Source organism: Oncorhynchus clarkii, chromosome 32, assembly GCF_045791955.1.
Source record: "Oncorhynchus clarkii lewisi isolate Uvic-CL-2024 chromosome 32, UVic_Ocla_1.0, whole genome shotgun sequence".
NCBI classification, from domain to species: Eukaryota; Metazoa; Chordata; class Actinopteri; order Salmoniformes; family Salmonidae; genus Oncorhynchus; species Oncorhynchus clarkii.
The window spans coordinates 4,167,225-4,188,626 of NC_092178.1; positions in this window are offsets into that span (position 1 = coordinate 4,167,225).

Here is a 21,402-nt window from a genome sequence, read left to right on the forward strand (position 1 = left end):
TAGCTCTATCCTGGTGGTGCAGTGGACTATTTTCATGGTATGTTAGCTCTATCCTGGTGGTGCAGTAGACTATTTTCATGGTATGTTAGCTCTATCCTGGTGGTGCAGTAGACTATTTTCATGGTATGTTAGCTCTATCCTGGTGGTGCAGTAGACTATTTTCACGGTATGTTAGCTCTATCCTGGTGGTGCAGTAGACTATTTTCACGGTATGTTAGCTCTATCCTGGTGGTGCAGTAGACTATTATCATGGTATGTTAGCTCTATCCTGGTGGTGCAGTAGACTATTTTCACGGTATGTTAGCTCTATCCTGGTGGTGCAGTAGACTATTTTCATGGTATGTTAGCTCTATCCTGGTGGTGCAGTAGACTATTTACATGAATAGGGAACACAACATTATAGGTTTGAATCTCACTGGTCTCGTGTCAAAATACTTTACGAAATGCTTATTAGGAAAATGTATTTCCATGCGTCCTATCTGTGCTTGGATGGTCAGGAAACATATGGCTTTGTGAAACCAAAACACATACATTCCCACAACGTCCACGGATCCAAATGTGCTAGCTGGGTAATGTGTCTGCAATCTCAGCCTTTCTCAAATATCCATCTTGCCCTCTTCTACAAGATAATTGGCTACTCTGAGATACATCTTGCCCTCTTCTACAAGATGATTGGCTACAGGCAACATGGCTCAAAAGAACCATGACGATTTAATAACATGATTTCGAGTATGAGTACAAAGCCCTTAATGATGATGACTTAATTAAGATAGTCTGAATCCGACATGGCATCCTATTCCCTATGTAGTACACTACTTTAGACCAGAGCCCTATGGCACCCAATTCCCTATATAGTGCACTAATTTAGACCAGAACCCTATGGATCCCTATTCCCTATATAGTGCACTACTTTAGATCAGAGTCCTATGGAACCCTATTCCCTATGTAGTGCACTACTTCAGACCAGAGCCCTATGGTACCCTAGTCCATATATATAGTGCACTACTTTTGACCAGAGCCCTATGGTAGTATGAGTTTGAAGCATACCATAATGACGTAGTTCAGAATGTAGACAAGATCAGGACAATGGACCAATTATTTGCACAATGTTCAAATGGGACTATAGAAGGCCAATAGGGGCAGAACTAGGGCCTCCATAGAGAACTATGGTAAAGAAATACACATAGATGTTCAGGGTCATGGGGAGAATCCATGTAACTAAATAATGTCAAGTCACTGACTGTACCTTTCATTTTTAAGAGAGACAATTATTATCTTCCCATCATTTCGAGGACATTTTGTACAACAACAAATGTATTCGTTTTTGAAGGTCAAAAATGTCTTCTTTAGATCAGACTGCTCTCATTGAACTAATTCTACACTACTGTGATGTGTGTCTGCATCATGACACAAGGCGAGACCTAGATGCAGATGTTTGGAGTCTAAGAAATGTGAAAATCCAAAAGGGGTTGCTAAGAGAATGGTCGTGGACAGGCAAAAGGTCAAAATCAGATCAGAGTCCAGGAGGTACGGAGTGTCCGACAGGAGATACAGAGTGTCCGACAGGAGATACAGAGTGTCAGACAGGAGGTACAGAGTGTCAGACAGGAGGTACAGAGTGTCAGACAGGAGATACAGAGTGTCAGACAGGAGGTACAGAGTGTCAGACAGGAGGTACAGAGTGGCAGACAGGAGGTACAGAGTGTCAGACAGGAGGTACAGAGTGGCAGACAGGAGGTACAGAGTGTCAGACAGGAGGTACAGAATGTCAGACAGGAGGTACAGAGTGGCAGACAGGAGGTACAGAGTGTCTGACAGGAGGTACAGAGTGTCAGACAGGAGGTACAGAGTGTCAGACAGGAGGTACAGAGTGTCAGACAGGAGGTACAGAGTGGCAGACAGGCTCGTGGTCAAGGCAAGCGTAAATACACTGGTAGAGAGAGACAGGAAACACAGGGATAAATACACTGGTAGAGAGAGACAGGAAACACAGGGATAAATACACTGGTACAGAGACAGGAAACACAGGGATAAATATACTGGTAGAGAGAGACGGGAAACACAGGGATAAATACACTGGTACAGAGAGACAGGAAACACAGGGATAAATATACTGGTAGAGAGAGACAGGAAACACAGGGATAAATACACTGGTACAGAGAGACAGGAAACACAGGGATAAATATACTGGTAGAGAGAGACAGGAAACACAGGGATAAATACACTGGTACAGAGAGACAGGAAACACAGGGATAAATACACTGGTACAGAGAGACAGGAAACACAGGGATAAATACACTGGTACAGAGAGACAGGAAACACAGGGATAAATATACTGGTAGAGAGAGACAGGAAACACAGGGATAAATACACTGACACAGAGAGACAGGAAACACAGGGATAAATACACTGGTACAGAGAGACAGGAAACACAGGGATAAATACACTGGTACAGAGAGACAGGAAACACAGGGATAAATACACTGGCACAGAGAGACAGGAAACACAGGGATAAATACACTGGCACAGAGAGACAGGAAACACAGGGATAAATACACTGGTAGAGAGAGACATGAAACACAGGGATAAATACACTGGTACAGAGACAGGAAACACAGGGATAAATATACTGGTAGAGAGAGACAGGAAACACAGGGATAAATACACTGGTACAGAGAGACAGGAAACACAGGGATAAATACACTGGCACAGAGAGACAGGAAACACAGGGATAAATACACTGGTACAGAGAAACAGGAAACACAGGGATAAATACACTGGTACAGAGAGACAGGAAACACAGGGATAAATACACTGGTACAGAGAGACAGGAAACACAGGGATAAATACACTGGTACAGAGAGACAGGAAACACAGGGATAAATACACTGGTACAGAGAGACAGGAAACACAGGGATAAATACACTGGCCCAGAGAGACAGGAAACACAGGGATAAATACACTGGTACAGAGAGACAGGAAACACAGGGATAAATATACTGGTAGAGAGAGACAGGAAACACAGGGATAAATACACTGGTACAGAGAGACAGGAAACACAGGGATAAATACACTGGTACAGAGAGACAGGAAACACAGGGATAAATCCACTGGTACAGAGAGACAGGAGACACAGGGATAAATATACTGGTAGAGAGAGACAGGAAACACAGGGATAAATAGGTCCTATGTTTCATGTTTCATGAAATAGGTCCTATGTTTCATGAACTGAAATTATATATGGATTATTTCTCTCAAATGTTGTGCACAAATGTGTTTACATCCCTGTTAGTGAGCATTTCTCCTTTGCCAAGATAATCCGTCTACCTCACAGGTGTAGCATATCAAGAAACTGATTAAAGAGCCTGCTCATTACACAGGTGCACCTTGTGCTGGGGACAATAAAAGACCACTCTAAAAATGTGCTTTTTTGTCACACAACACAATGCTACAGATGTCTTGAGGGAGTTTTGAGGGAGTGTGCAATTGGCATGGTGACTGCAGGAATGTCCACCAGAGCTGTTGCTCGAGAAATGAATGTTTATTTCTCTACCGTAAGTCGCCTCCAACGTTGTTTTAGAGAATTTGACGTCCAACCGACCTCCCAACCACATGCCAGGTGTAACACGCCAGCCCAGGACCTCCACATCTTCGTCATCATCATCGCTTCTTCAACTGCGGGATCGCGGACAGCTGGTGAAACTTTCTGTCTGTAATAAGCCCTTTCTTGGGGAAAACCTCATTCTGACTGGCTGTGCCAGGATCCCCAGTGGGTGGGCCTATGCCCTCCCAGACCCACCCATGGATAAAATGAATATGATGGGTATGAGGTAGAACATGAAATGCAGTGAGATTAGGGGTTTAAGTGAATATGATGGGTATGAGGTAGAACATGAAATGCAGTGAGATTAGGGGTTTACATGAATATGATGGGTATGAGGTAGAACATGAAATGCAGTGAGATTAGGGATTTAAATGAATATGATGGGTATGAGGTAGAACATGAAATGCAGTGAGATGGAGATTTAATTATGTCAGGAGCCCCAGTCCTCACTGTGTCACACGCACAGTAATGTTGATGGCACCATGTTCCCTATAGGGCAACCTCAGGACCAAAAGGAGTGCACTACCCATAATTCCCTGGTCAAAAGTAGTGCACTACCCATAATTCCCTGGTCATAAGTAGTGCACACCCATAATTCCCTGATCAAAAGTAGACACTACCCACAAGGCCCTGGTCAAAACTAGCCTCTACCCATAAGTCCCTCATCAAATGTAGTGCACTACCCATAAAGTGCCTGGACAAAAGTAGTGCACTACCCACAGGGCCCTGGTTATAAGTTGTGCACTGCATAGGGAATAGGGTACCATTTGGGATGCGGGGGGGTGTCGGCAGCTCTTGTGACAAAACCGACAGACATATTCTACATTTATTCAACATAGTGTAAATAGATTGGTTCCCCAGCTATTATAAAATGGTAATTGGATAATATTGATTTTGAACGTGCCTGGATTTGTGATTGCTATTGAAGAGGTTGTTTATTTAACTGATTTAAATAGATGGTGTCTTACTGTATGGCCACCGCTGATCCGACCCCACTTTGTTATTTTGTGATTCTTTGGCGTTTATTTGAACTTAATTTTAAGAAAATGTAATTTCTTACAACCGACAATAACCTTGGAACATCAGACCGACAGTTTCTTACCTTAATTCTGGTTTATACAACTTATAACCAGGGCCCTGTGGGTAGTGCACTACTTTTGTCCAGGGCCTTTATGGGTAGTGCACTACATTTGACTCATCTGCCATGAGCTCTTTCTGTAATGCCGACCAAATCTTCGCAGAATCCAAGACGAAAACGCCAGTGTTATAGACGCAGGAGATGGAGGGATCCGGCCACCTCATCCCTCCATTCTATTGGTCACTTTATATACACGATGGATGACCTCTGATTGCAGATTTGCTCCCAACCGGACTCTCGTTACTACAAAATTCTCTGCTATCTGAAACATGGCTTTCGGACATGATACCCCCCCACTCCTCCCATGGTTATCCGACTTGATCGATTATCCATTTACTGAATGGATAGGAAGGTGGAGTCAGGGAAATATAGAGGGGGAGGGGTTTGCCTGTTTATCAGCAACACATGATGTACTGACTCTAGCGCAGTGGAAGTCTCCACCCATTATTCACCCGTCTTGGAATACCCAATGGCCAAATTAGGACCCTTCTACCTCCCGAGGGAGTTTTCAGCTGTTATCGTGACTGTTGTATACATTAAACCGGACAAGAAAAATAACAAGATGGCGCTTAATTAACGAACTGCATGAGGCTATGAACAAGCAGGACAACTTGCACCCAGATCTTTTCCTCTTGCCTGCTAATTTAATTCTATGTCATTAAAACACACGATAGCCAACTTCCATCAACACGTCTCCATCGCCACGAGGCGCGATAAAGTCCTAGACTATTGTTACTCTACCCACAAGCAAATATACAAGGGCCTCCCTCGTCCCCCGCTCAGCAAACCAGATAATGACTCCGAACTCCTGCTTCCTGCTGAAGTTCAATCAGGAAGTACCCGTGATTTGCTCCATTGAGAAATTGTTGTCAGAATCAAAGGTTATGCTACAGGACTGCTAGCGCTCTGTTTCTGTTCTACCTTCTGTTATTATTGTTACTTCTACATTGATATGAATTACTACGATGTTGGAAAGAAAGGTTATTTCACTTTATTTATTTTGATTTAATCATTAAAATTAGGATTTTGGGGACATGGGAATCTAGTCCTAGTTCTGGGTCAACTTCTAACTTTAGTTTTTTGACAGAAAGTGTATCTTCAGGCCATGATTCAAGGTCAGTTTACCTTAATTCCCTCAATGGTTAAAGTTACGATTCGGGAGCATTGGTACTCATGCTCCATCTCTTCTTCCTATTTGACACTGTTACACATTGGCACTCCTCCTCCTCCTCCTCTTCCTCTTAATATTTGACACTTGCCCAGCCACATAATCCTTTCTCTCTTTCCAAGAAAATCTCTAAAGCTTGTTTTCTCTGCAGTAATCTAATGTCATTCTCCTGGCAGACACCATGTGTTCTCACTATGTGTGTGTGTGTGTGTGTGTAAGTGGGTTCAGCTGTACCTCTACCCGACTGAGACGAGGTGACAGAAGCATCCTTCCTCACCCACACCCACACCGTCTACAGGGAGACGATACAGTTTACTGAGTTTAAACTAGAGCCATAAAGTGAGAGAACAGAGACTGAGAAGCAGAGAGAGAGAGAGAGAGAGAGAGAGAGAAGCAGAGAGAGAGAGAGAGAGAGAGTGAGAGGGAGAGAGACAGTTGTGTTGTCTCTGAACTAAGAAGCTGTCTCAGTGGGAGAGAAGTTACCATGACATTTACTTCCTAGAGACTGAGAACATATGCTTACTTCCTGAATCATCCAAAAATGTATATTATATTTTTCCTAATATGCGTCACACTTGCAACTGGAATCCAGAAGTGAACTTGTTTGTTTGCCACCCAATGAGAGGCCAGACAAAGCTAATCCTACACAGAATATTTGTAACACATCCACATCCATTAGCTCTCTCTAATTCTCTCTCTCTTTTTCTCTCTCTCTTTCTCTATTATTTTTTTCTTTCATTCTTTCTCTCTTTCTCTCTCTCGGAGGACCTGAGCCCTAGGACCATGCCTCAGGACAACCTGGCCTGACAACTCCTTACTGTCCCCAATCCACATGGTCGTGCTGCTGCTCCAGTTTCAACTGTTCTGCCTGCAACTATGGAACACCCTCTACAAACACTGTGATTATTATTATTTGACCCTGCTGGTCATCTACGAACATTTGAATATCTTGGCCATGTTCTGTTATAATCGCTGTTATAATCTCCACCCGGCACAGCCAGAAGAGGACTGGCCACTCCTCATAGCCTGGTTCCTCTCTAGGTTTCTTCCTAGGTTTTCCTAGGTTTTGGCCTTTCTAGGGAGTTTTTCCTAGCCACCGTGCTTCTACACCTGCATTGCTTGCTGTTTGTGGTTTTAGGCTGGAATTCTGTGCAGCACTTTGTGACATCAGCTGATGTAAGAAGGGCTTTATAAAAAAAAATGGATTGATCGATGGTGGCGATGGGGTTTTGGTATGGACAGGCATAAACTACGGACAACGAACATAATTGCATTTTATGTATGGCAGTTTGAATGCACAGCGATATCGTGACAAGAACCGGAGGCCCATTGTCATGCTATTCATTCGCCGCCTTCACCTCATGTTTCAGCATGATAATGCACGGTGAATAGGCCCCATGTCTCAAGAAATAATTAATTCCTGGAAGCTGAAAATCTCCCAGTTCCTCCATGGCTGCATACTCACCAGACATCACCCTTTGAGCACGTTTGAGATGCTCTGGACCACGACAGAGTGTTCCAGTTCCAGCGAATATCCAGGAAATGAGCACATCTATGTAAGAGGACTGGGACAACATTCCAAATGCCACAATCAACAGCCTGAACAAGTTTATGCGAAGGAGATGTGTCGCGCTGCATGTCGTAAATGTTTGTAATGCCAGATATTGACTGGTTTTCAGATCCACGCCCCCTAGCTTATTTTTTTAGTTATCTGTGACCAACAGATGCATAGCAGTATTCCCAGTCATGTGAAATCAATAGATTAGGGCCTAACACATTTATTTCAATTTACTGATTTCTTTAATTAAATGAACTGTAACCGAGTAAAATCTTTAAAATTGCTGTTGTGTTTATATTGTTGTTCAGCATAGACAATGAAAAGTTGAAGTCGGAAGTTTGCATACACCATAGCCAAATACATTTAAAGTCAGGTTTTCACAGTTCCTGACATTTAATCCTAGTAAAAAGTCCCTGTTTTAGGTCAGTAAGGATCACCACTTTATTTTAAGAATGTGAAATGTCAGAATAATAGTAGAGTGAATGATTTATTTCAGCTTTGATTTCTTTCATCACATTCCCAGGGGGTCAGAAGTTTACCTACACTCAATTAGTATTAGGTAGCATTGCCTTTAAATTGTTTCACTTGGGTCAAACGTTTCGGGTAGCCTTCCACAAGCTTCCCACAATAAGTTGGGTTGCCCATTCCTCCTGACAGAGCTGGTGTAACTGAGTCAGGTTTGTAGGCCTCCTTACTCCTTTCCTCCCACATGATGTCATCTATTTTGTGAAGTGCACCAGTCCCTCCTGCAGCAAAGCACCCCCACAACATGATGCTGCCAACCCCATGATTCACAGTTGGGATGGTGTTCTTCGGCTTGCAAGCCTCCCCCTTTTTCCTCATAACATAACGATGGTCATTATGGCCAAACAGTTCTATTTTCGTTTCATCAGACCAGAGGACATTTCTCCAAGAAGTACGATCTTTGTCCCCATGTGCAGTTGCAAACCGTAGTCTGGCTGTTTTTATGGCGGTTTAGGAGCAGTGGCTTCTTCCTTGCTGAGCAGCCTTTCAGGTTATGTCGATGTAGGAATCGTTTTACTGTGAATATAGATACTTTTGTACCTGTTTCCTCCAGCATCTTCACAAGGTCCTTTGCTGTTGTTCTGGGATTGATTTGCACTTTTCGCACAAAAGCACGTTTATCTCCAGGAGACAGGACACATCTCCTTCCTGAGCGGTATGACGGCTGCGTGGTCCCATGGTGTTTATACTTGGCACAATTGTTTATACAGATATACGTGGTACCTTCAGGCATTTGCAATTTCTCCCAAGGATGAACCAGACATGTGGAGATCTACAATTTTTTTTCTGAGGTCTTGGCTGATTTCTTTTGATTTTCCCATGATGTCAAGCAAAGAGGCATGGGGTTGGAAGGTAGGCTTTGAAATACATCCACAGGTACACCTCCAATTGACTCAAATTATGTAAATTAGCCTCTCAGAAGCTTCTAAAGCTATGACATAATTTTCTGGATTTTTCCAAGCTGTTTAAAGGCACAGTCAACATAGTGTATGTAAACTTCTGACACACTGGAATTGTGATACAGTGAAGTGAAATAATCTGTCTGTAAACAATTGTTGGACAAATGACTTGTATCATGCACAAAGTAGATGTCGTATCGTTTTGGCAAGACAGTTGTGGAGTGGTTGAAAAACAGGTTTTAATGACTCCAACCTCAGAGTATATAAACTTCCGACTTGAATTGTACCTTTGGTCATAGATACATACAGAGATATATACCTATAAAGATAAATACCTTATTGAGATAGATGCATATAGAGATATATGGATATATGGATATATATATATATATATATATATATATATATATATAGATAGATACCTATGGAGAAATATACCTATATATATAGATACCTATGGAGATATATACCTATAGAGAGATATACATATTCATATAGAGATAGATACCTATAGAAGTGTATACATATAAAGATAGATACCTATTGAGAGATATACCTATAGAGATAGACACCTATGGAGCAGTATACCTATAGAGATAGACACCTATGGAGCAGTATACCTATAGAGATAGACACCTATAGAGATATACACCTATGGAGCAATATACCTATAGAGATATACACCTATGGAGCAGTATACCTATAGAGATAGACACCTATGGAGCAATATACCTATAGAGATAGACACCTATGGAGCAGTATACCTATAGAGATAGACACCTATAGAGCAATATACCTATAGAGATAGACACCTATGGAGCAATATACCTATAGAGATAGACACCTATGGAGCAGTATACCTATAGAGATAGACACCTATAGAGATAGACACCTATGGAGCAGTATACCTATAGAGATAGACACCTATAGAGCAATATACCTATAGAGATAGACACCTATGGAGCAATATACCTATAGAGATAGACACCTATGGAGCAGTATACCTATAGAGATAGACACCTATAGAGATAGACACCTATGGAGCAGTATACCTATAGAGATAGACACCTATGGAGCAATATACCTATAGAGATAGACACCTATAGAGCAATATACCTATAGAGATAGACACCTATAGAGATAGACACATATGGAGCAGTATACCTATAGAGATAGACACCTATGGAGCAATATACCTATAGAGATAGACACCTATAGAGCAATATACCTATAGAGATAGACACCTATAGAGATAGACACCTATGGAGCAGTATACCTATAGAGATAGACACCTATAGAGATATACACCTATGGAGCAATATACCTATAGAGATATACACCTATGGAGCAATATAGCTATAGAGATAGACACCTATGGAGCAATATACCTATAGAGATAGACACCTATAGAGATGTATAGATAGATAGATAGATAGATAGATAGATAGATAGATAGATAGATAGATAGATAGATAGATAGATAGATAGATAGATAGATAGATAGATAGATAGATAGATAGATAGATAGATAGATAGATAGATAGATAGATAGATATAGATAGACACCTATGTCTGGTGTCAGTTAGTCATGTCTGGTAGAGGATACTCAGTTAGTAATGTCTGGTATCAGTTAGTCATTCCTGATAGGGAATGCTGAGTGGTATGTGTGGGCTGAAACTCTACAGAATTATGAACTGCCAAAAGCATTGTCAACTACTAGAAAGGGAATAGGAACATCCCAAAATAACGTTCATAGTAACAACTACTGGAAAGGAATAGGAACATCCCAAAATAACTTTCATAGTAACAAATACTAGATAGGGAATAGGAACATCCCAAAATAACTTTCATAGTAACAACTACTAGAAAGGGAATAGGAACAACCCTAAATAACTTTAAGTGTCCAGCTAGCGAGAGAGAGGAATAGAGAGAAATAGAGAGGAAAAAAAGAGGTCACAGAGAATTACGGAGAAAGCTAGATACGTGAATGAGAATATATGCAATGTCTCCAGGAGGTATAGACATAAGCCTGATGTTCTTTTTATTACGCTAAACCCTTCGCAATCTCTCCCCTCGCGATCTCTCCCCTCGCAATCTCTCCCCTCGCAATCTCTCCCCTCGCGATCTCTCCCCTCGCAATCTCTCCCCTCGCGATCTCTCCCCTCGCAATCTCTCCCTTCGCGATCTCTCCCTTTGCAATCTCTCCCTTCACGATCTCTCCCCTCGCGATCTCTCCCCTCGCGATCTCTCCCTTCGCGATCTCTCCCTTCGCAATCTCTCCCTTCACGATCTCTCCCCTCGCGATCTCTCCCTTTGCAATCTCTCCCTTCACGATCTCTCCCTTCGCGATCTCTCCCTTTGCAATCTCTCCCTTCACGATCTCTCCCCTCGCGATCTCTCCCCCACAATAGGCCTCCCGAATGATGTTAGACTGTGATCACTTTAAGGTCATCCATTTCATACTCATTAATTGCCTACCAAATAATTTCCTCTTCTGCTGAATGGCGCTGCCAACTGTGTGTGTGTGTGTGTGTGTGTGTGTGTGTGTGTGTGTGTGTGTGTGTGTGTGTGTGTGTGTGTGTGTGTGGAGCGACATGAGATGCATCCTGTGAGCTGACTGTCATGTATATTGTAGAGACCTGTAGAGAAGTAGGCCTATGCTCTTGGAGCAAGCGATGAGGATGACAAAATGAGAATAACTTTGCTAGTGTCAAGAGGTTCATTGTAACTCACCCTTCAAACGTAGATATTTTATATACCTAGGACCTGTCAACAAGGCATGGGACTGACAATGCTTCATCTTACCATAACATAGATCAACACAATCACAGGGACAAATTGATCAATTACAATCACAGGGACAAATTGATCAATACAATCACAGGGACAAATTGATCAATACAATCACAGGGACAAATTGATCAATACAATCACAGGGACAAATTGATCAATACAATCACAGGGACAAATTAATCAATACAATCACAGGGACAAATATACGATATGTTTTTGAATTGATTCAATTTTTCTTTCCTTTTTCTCCATTCCATAGAAAGTCTTTCAATCCAATATCGCACCCTGCTATCATGTTGTGCTGAGTGACAGAGCAATTCTTACTGGTCCGGCCTGGAAGCGTTAAAAACCTTCAGATCCACAGCAGCCAGCCCTGACTCATTCTACAAATATGGGTTTACGTAACACTAAATAATGACATGCTCTCCATCGAGCAAATTGTAGTTATGGTTCTCTCCCGCACCCACTCTACCTTCGCTATCTCTCCCCTCTGTATCTCTCCCCCACATCACCACCACAGGACCACCCCAGTACTACTACAGTATTACTACAGTACCACCACAGTACTACTACAGTACTACTACAGTACCACCACAGGACCACCACAGTAGTACTGCAGTAGTACTACAGTACCACCACAGACCCACTACAGTACTACTACATAACTACTACAGCACTACTACAGTACCACCACAGCCCCACTACAATACTACTACAGAACTACTACAGTACTACTGCAGTACCACCACAGTACCACCACAGGACCAACCCAGTACTACTACAGTACTACTACAGTACTACTACAGTACCACCACAGCCCCACCACAGTACTACTACATAACTACTACAGTACTACTACAGTACCACCACAGTACTACTACTGTACTACTACAGTACTACTACATAACTACTACAGTACTACTATAGTACCACCACAGCCCCACCACAGTACCACCACAGTACTAGTACAGTACCACCACAGTACTAGTACAGTACCACCACAGTACCGCCACAGTACAACCATAGTACTACTACAGCACCATCACCGTACTACTACAGTACCACCACAGTACTACTACAGTACCATCACAGTACTACTACAGCACCACCACAGTACCACCACAGTACTACTACAGTACCACCACAGTACTACTACAGTACCACCACAGTACTACTACAGTACTACTACAGTACCATCACAGTACTACAGTACCACCACAGTACCGCCACAGTACTACTACAGTACCACCACAGTACCACCACAGTACTACTACAGTACCACCACAGTACTACAACAGTACTACTACAGTACCATCACAGTACTACTACAGTACCACCACAGTACTACTACAGTACCACCACAGTACCACCACAGTACCATCACAGTACTACTACAGTACTACTACAGTACTACTACAGTACCACCACAGTACTACTACAGTACCACCACAGTACCACCACAGTACTACTACAGTACTACTACAGTACCACAACAGTAACACCACAATACTACCACAGTACCACATGTACCAGCCAAGGAACTAGCAGCCAATGAACATTCACTAACAAGAACAAAAAGACCAAAGAGCAATAACAACGCTTCGCCAATGGTGCCTGTGGAACATATATGGCAACACTCTAATTAACTTGTCTGCAAGTTGACCAATGGCATTTATTTGTGGAGATTCTCCCTCTTCTTTTCTCTTTCTCCTTCTCTCATTTTATATCCCTTATTCTTTCATCTGTCCACTCTTTCTCTCTCTTGCTCTCTCTCTCTCTCTCTCTCTCTCTCGCTCTCTCTCCCTCGCTCTCGCTCTCTCTTCTTCTCTGCTGTGGTAATGATCATCTGAGCCACCAGTCCTTCTGATCCCAGACTGACCTCTCACAGCGTTGGGTACTGGTTAATGACCTGCTGCCATCAGCAACATATGACATATATGGTGGTGTGAGGTAGCTTGTGGGGGATGAAGGTGAAGTGCTGTGAGGTAGCTTGTGGGGGAGGAAGGTGAAGTGGTGTGAGGTAGCTTGTGGGGGATGAAGGTGAATTGGTGTGAGGTAGCGTGTGGGGGAGGAAGGTGAAGTGCTGTGAGGTAGCTTGTGGGGGAGGAAGGTGAAGTGCTGTGAGGTAGCTTGTGGGGGAGGAAGGTGAAGTGGTGTGAGGTAGCGTGTGGGGGAGGAAGGTGAAGTGCTGTGAGGTAGCTTGTGGGGGATGAAGGTGAAGTGCTGTGAGGTAGCTTGTGGGGGATAAAGGTGAATTGGTGTGAGGTAGCTTGTGGGGGATGAAGGTGAAGTGCTGTGAGGTAGCTTGTGGGGGAGGAAGGTGAAGTGCTGTGAGGTAGCGTGTGGGGGAGGAAGGTGAAGTGCTGTGAGGTAGCTTGTGGGGGAGGAAGGTGAAGTGCTGTGAGGTAGCTTGTGGGGGAGGAAGGTGAAGTGGTGTGAGGTAGCGTGTGGGGGAGGAAGGTGAAGTGCTGTGAGGTAGCTTGTGGGGGATGAAGGTGAAGTGCTGTGAGGTAGCTTGTGGGGGATGAAGGTGAAGTGCTGTGAGGTAGCTTGTGGGGGAGGAAGGTGAAGTGCTGTGAGGTAGCTTGTGGGGGATGAAGGTGAAGTGCTGTCAGGTAGCTTGTGGGGGAGGAAGGTGAAGTGCTGTGAGGTAGCGTGTGGGGGAGGAAGGTGTAGTGGTGTGAGGTAGCTTGTGGGGGAGGAAGGTGAATTGGTGTGAGGTAGCTTGTGGGGGAGGAAGGTGAAGTGCTGTGAGGTAGCTTTTGGGGGATGAAGGTGAAGTGCTGTGAGGTAGCTTGTGGGGGAGGAAGGTGAAGTGGTGTGAGGTAGCTTGTGGGGGAGGAAGGTGAAGTGCTGTGAGGTAGCTTGTGGGGGAGGAAGGTGAATTGGTGTGAGGTAGCTTGTGGGGGAGGAAGGTGAAGTGCTGTGAGGTAGCTTGTGGGGGAGGAAGGTGAAGTGGTGTGAAGTAGCGTGTGGGGGATGACAGTAAATTGGTGTGAGGTTGGGTTGTATTTATAATGGTGTTTGTTCTTCACTGGTTGCCCTTTTCTTGTGGCAACAGGTCACAAATCTTGCTGCTGTGATGCACACTGTGGTATTTCACCCAGTAGATGTGGGAGTTTATCAAAATTGGGTTGGTTTTCTAATTCTTTGTGGATCTGTGTAATCTGAGGTAAGTATGTGTCTCTAAAATGGCAGGAAGTTAGGAAGTGCATCACAATTTCCACTTCATTTTGTGGGCGGTGTGCATATAGCCTGACATCAACCGTCACCCCCCCACCCCCCCCCCCCCCCCCCCCCCCCCGTCACCCGTCCGTCCGTCCCCCCCCCCGTCCCCCCGTCCCCCCCCGTCCCCCCGTCCCCCCCGTCCCCGTCCCCCCGTCCCCCCCCGTCCCCGTCCCCGTCACCCCCGTCCCGTCCCCATCCCCGGGATGGTGTGGAGGAGAATTCAAGAGGACAGCAGGCTGGAGGGAGAGAAATCAACATCATCAGTCCTAAATACAGCTCTTACCATGGCGTCATTCACAGTCAATACAGATCACACACACACATATGCACGTACACACTGCACACACGCACAGACACTGCACACACATACAAACACAGCTAGAGCCGCAGTATCAGCCCTTTACAAATGTAAGTACTACTCTGACATTGATCTTGCCATAGGAAGCTGCTCTGTGGTCTGTGACCACAGGGGAATGTATTGGGAGCTACGCTGTGGTCTGTGACCATAAGGAATGCATTCGGTCTCCCCTATCTGTGACAGAGCAGCTCAACAACACTAACTGATTGGACATTAGATAGTTAGAGGCACAGCCACACAAAGCATGAGTCTAGGAGAGGGTGAGTGAGTGCAACCTGCTTATCAATACTTACAGTGGGATTTAAAATAGCTTCAATATGTCTCTGTGAGAGTGGTTTTAGGTGAACTGGTTTTGACTTCTCTCTGCTCTGGAGGCATGGTAGGGAGGTAAAAACTGAAAAATATAACACTCACTCTTGGTTCTCACTCACCTTACCATCACACCTCACTGTTTACCATCACACCTCACTGTTTACCATCACACCTCACTGTTTACCATCACACCTCACTGTTTATCATCACACCTCACTGTTTACCATCACACCTCACTGTTTACCATCACACCTCACTGTTAGGTACCTTACCATCACACCTCACTGTTTACCATCACACCTCACTGTTTACCATCACACCTCACTGTTAGGTACCTTACCATCACACCTCACTGTTTACCATCACACCTCACTGTTTACCATCACACCTCACTGTTAGGTACTTTACCATCACACCTCACTGTTGACCATCACACCTCACTGTTTACCATCCCAGCTCACTGTTTACCATCACACCTCACTGTTTACCATCACACCTCACTGTTAGGTACTTTACCATTGCACCTCACTGTTGACCATCACACCTCACTGTTGACCATCACACCTCACTGTTTACCATCACACCTCACTGTTTACCATCCCAGCTCACTGTTTACCATCACACCTCACTGTTTACTATCACACCTCACTGTTTACTATCACACCTCACTGTTAGGTACTTTACCATCACACCTCACTGTTTACCATCACACCTCACTGTTTACCATCACGCCTCCCTGTTTACCATCACACCTCCCTGTTTACCATCACACCTCACTGTTTACCATCCCACCTCACTGTTTACTATCACACCTCACTGTTAGGTACTTTACCATCACACCTCACTGTTTACCATCACACCTCACTGTTTACCATCACACCTCCCTGTTTACCATCACACCTCACTGTTTACCATCACACCTCCCTGTTTACCATCACACCTCACTTTTTACCATCACAACTCACTGTTTACCATCACACCTCACTAGTTACCATCACACCTCCCTGTTTACCATCACACCTCACTGTTTACCATCACAACTCACTGTTTACCATCACACCTCACTGTTTACCATCACACCTCACTGTTTACCATCACTCCTCACTGTTAGGTACTTTACCATCACACCTCCCTGTTTACCATCACACCTCCCTGTTTACCATCACACCTCCCTGTTTACCATCACACCTCACTGTTTACCATCACAACTCACTGTTTACCATCACACCTCACTGTTTACCATCACACCTCACTGTTTACTATCACACCTCACTGTTAGGTACTTTACCATCACACCTCACTGTTTACCATCACACCTCCCTGTTTACCATCACACCTCCCTGTTTACCATCACACCTCACTGTTTACCATCACAACTCACTGTTTACCATCACACCTCACTGTTTACTATCACACCTCACTGTTTACTATCACACCTCACTGTTAGGTACTTTACCATCACACCTCACTGTTTACCATCACACCTCACTGTTTACCATCACGCCTCCCTGTTTACCATCACACCTCCCTGTTTACCATCACACCTCACTGTTTACCATCACACCTCACTGTTTACCATCACATATCACTGTTAGGTACTTTACCATCACACCTCACTGTTTACCATCACACCTCCCTGTTAGGTACTTTACCATCACACCTCATTGAACACACACACCCTATCCTTCCCTCTGTCTCATTTGTCTCTCTCTATACTGCTTTCTGTCTCATTCTGTCTCTCTCACGGTCTGTCTATGTCCTTCTCTCTGTCTCATTCTGTCTTTCTATCTTACTTAATCTCTCCACCCCCCACACACACACACACCAACCCTGTGATGTGCAGCATGGTTTAGGTTTTAAATAGGTGGTTCAATGGAGCTGGGGACAGACAGAGTAGAGTAGGGAGAAGCAGATTGGACTGATTGACTCTCACCATGCTGAAGCATTTCAGTCTGTGCCATGATAACGGTCTACTCAACGTCTGGTTGGAACGACCAACACACGGTAGAGGACATCCATGGTGTCTTTTGGCAATAGGGTTAGTGTCACGCCCTGGACTTAGTTATCGTTGTTTTCTTTATTATTTTGGTTAGGTCAGGGTGTGACATGGGGGATTTATGTGTTTTTTCCTGGTCTAGGGTTTTTTGTATGTTTATGGGGCTGTTTCCTTTCTAGGTCTATGGTTGCCTAGATTGGTTCTCAATTAGGGGCAGCTGTCTATCGTTGTCTCTGATTGGGAACCATATTTAGGCAGCCATATTCTGTGGGTACTTGGTGGGTGATTGTCTTCTGTCTTTGTGTCTTTGCACCAGATAGGACTGTTTCGGTTTTCACATTTGTTGTTTTGTATTTTGTAGTGTTCTCGTTTATCGTCTATGTTAAAGATGTTGAACACTAACCACGTTGCATTTTGGTCCTCCTCTCCTTCAACGGAAGAAAACCGTTACAGAACCACCCACCAACCAAGGACCAAGAGGCGTGGTAACAGGCAACAGCAGGAGAGGCAGCTGCAGTAGCAGGAGAGGCAGCAATATTTAGAGTAATGGACTTGGGAGGAGATCCTAGACGGGAAAGCACCCTGTGCACAGCCAGGAGAATATCGTCGCCCCAAGAAGAGCTGGAGGCAGCGAAGGCAGAGAGGCGCTGGTATGAGGAGGCAGCACGGCAGCGCGGATGGAAGCCCGAGAGTCAGACCCAAACATTTCTTGGGGGGTGGCACACCGGGAGTGTGGCGAAGCCAGGTAGGAGACCTGTGCCAACTTCCTGTGCTTACCGGAGGGCGAGAGAGACCGGGCAGGCACCGTGTTATGCTGTGGAGCGCACGGTGTCCAGAGTGCGGGTACATAGCCCGGTGCGGTACATACCAGCTCCTCGTATCAGCCGGGCTAGAGTGGGCATCGAGCCAGGTGCCATGAAGCCGGCTCTATGCATCTGGTCTCCAGTGCGTCTCCTTGGGCCGGAGTACATGGCACCAGCCTTACGCATGGTGTCCCCGGTTTGCCTGTACAGCCCAGGAGCTCCAGTGCGCCTGCACGGTCCGGTCTATCCAGTGCCACCTCCACGCACCAACCCTCCGGTGGCAGCCCCCCGCACCAGGCTGTCTCTCCGTTTCAGCCCTACAGGTGCTCCCCCCTGTCCAGCGCTGCCAGAGCCTTCCTCCTGTCCAGAGCTGCTAGAGTCTCCCGCCTGTCCAGAGCTGCTAGAGTCTCCCGCCTGTCCAGAGCTGCTAGAGTCTCCCGCTTGTCCAGAGCTGCTAGAGTCTCCCGCCTGTCCAGAGCTGCTAGAGTCTCCCGCCTGTCCAGAGCTGCTAGAGTCTCCCGCCTGTCCAGAGCTGCTAGAGTCTCCCGCCTGTCCAGACATGCTAGAGTCTCCCGCCTGTCCAGACATGCTAGAGTCTCCCGCATGTCCAGACATGCTAGAGTCTCCCGCATGTCCTGAGCCGCTAGAGTCTCCCGCCTGTCCAGAGCCGCTAGAGTCTCCCGCCTGTCCAGAGCCGCTAGAGTCTCCCGCCTGTCCAGAGCTGCCAGAGCCGCCAGTCTGCAAGGAGCCGCCAGAGCCGCCAGTCTGCAAGGAGCCGCCAGAGCCGTCAGTCTGCAAGGAGCCGTCAGAGCCGCCAGTCTGCAAGGAGCCGCCAGAGCCACCAGTCTGCAAGGAGCCGCCAGAGCCGCCAGTCTGCAAGGAGCCGCCAGTCTGCAAGAGTCCGCCAGAGCCACCAGTCAGCCAGGATCCGCCAGAGCCGCCATTCAGCCAGGATCCGCCAGAGCCGCCATTCAGCCAGGATCCGCCAGTCAGCCAGGAGCCGCCAGAGCCGTCAGTCAGCCAGAAGCTGCCAGAGCCGCCACCAGCCTGAGCTATCTCTCAGTCCTGAGCTACCCCTCAGTCCTGTGCTACCCCTCAGTCCTGGGCTACCCCTCAGTTCTGGGCTACCCCTCAGTCCTGGGCTACCCCTCAGTCCTGGGCTACCCCTCAGTCCTGGGCTGCCCCTCAGTCCTGGGCTGCCCCTCAGTCCTGAGCTGCCCCTCAGTCCTGAGCTGCCCCTCAGTCAGGAGCTGCCCCTCAGTTCGGAGGAGTTTGTTTAGTGGAGTGGGGCCCTTTAGTAGGGTTGCCAATCCTAGGTTGGCGGCGAGGGTCGCCGTTCCTTGGAAGAGACTAAAGCGGACAAAGACTATGGTGGAGTGCTGTCCACGTCCCGCACCAGAGCCGCGCCAGAGCCTCCACCGTGGACAGACGCCCACCCAGACCCTCCCCTACGGATTTAGGTATGCGGCCGGGAGTCCGCACCTTTGGGGGGTGGGGGGTACTGTCACGCCCTGGCCTTAGTTATCTTTGTTTTCTTTATTATTTTGGTTAGGTCAGCGTGTGACATGGGGGATTTATGTGTTTTGTCTGGTCTAGGGTTTTTTGTATGTTTATGGGGCTGTTTCCTTTCTAGGTTGTTTGTATGTCTATGGTTGCCTAGATTGGTTCTCAATTAGAGGCAGCTGTCTATCGTTGTCTCTGATAGGGAACCATATTTAGGCAGCCATATTCTGTGGGTACTTGGTGGGTGATTGTCTTCTGTCTTTGTGTCTTTGCACAAGATAGGACTGTTTCGGTTTTCACATTTGTTGTTTTGTATTTTGTAGTGTTCTCGTTTATCGTCTATATTAAACATGTTGAACACTAACCACGCTGCATTTTGGTCCTCCTCTCCTTCAACGGAAGAAAACCGTTACAGTAAGGCTTCAGCAGATACTTTTTCATGCCACAGACTCTGTGAGACATACAACTGTTATTTATTGTAAGTGCCTCACATGTTGAATGCCCATCCCTATAAGCGTGCTGAAAATCTGATGACAATTTATTTACTTTGAATAGCATTGTATCTGGTTTTAACCCCCCCAAAAATTCACCAAAGGTTTACTAAGAGTTGGTACAAGGATGGTTGGTCGGCTGTTTGAGCCAGTGAAGCTTCCCTCCAGGCCTGAGGGCAAACACGTTCCCGTAGGCTTAGATAGAATAGATGGCAAATAGGAGAGGCAATATCGTCCGCTATTATCTTCAGTCATTTTCCATCCAAGTTGTCAGACCCCGGTGGCTTGTCATTGTTGATAGACCTCCCCAAAATGATTCACCATTCCTCATCAATCCACTGGGTTATAACAGTTTTTACAGTCATTTTTAATGTGTGCTTATTAGTAACTGGAATAAGCAATTTCATAAATGTGTCAAGTGCAGCGTCTGGTTGCTCCTCATTACACACCACAGATCAGCAAATATTATTTGCATCAACAGCATAAGAATTATTGTGAAACATCTTTATGATATTTTTTGTTTTAAACACAATGTTAGGCCCAGCCTTTGGAACTTAGATTTTCCTAGATATGGTTACTATATTATATTGGACATTGGACATGTGTTAACTCATTTCCAATACTAGTCAACAGGAAAATGAATGAATGACTGATACAGCATCATAAGAAGGGGGATATAGCTCCTGAATAAACAGGAAGTTAATGAAAGGGGTACTATTGAATCATCAGTCAGTGCCAACAAATAGAAACGTTCTGAGTTACTGTAGGTTCAAGGTTTCAGTTCAAATGCAACACAGTAAATATTTTTGAAAGAAGTACGAAGCAGGCTAGTTGTAAATGTTTTTTTGTATATTGGGGTTTTCAGTTGGAACACAAAGCAAACAGGGAACATTTGTGCTCTGCTTTGCTGCATAAGAAGACTTCCTAGTATAATGGGAATCTTAATGACATGGTAACACAAGCCTTCTGAAGGTATGATGAATAATTTGAGAATATAAATATCTATATATATATATATATAAAATA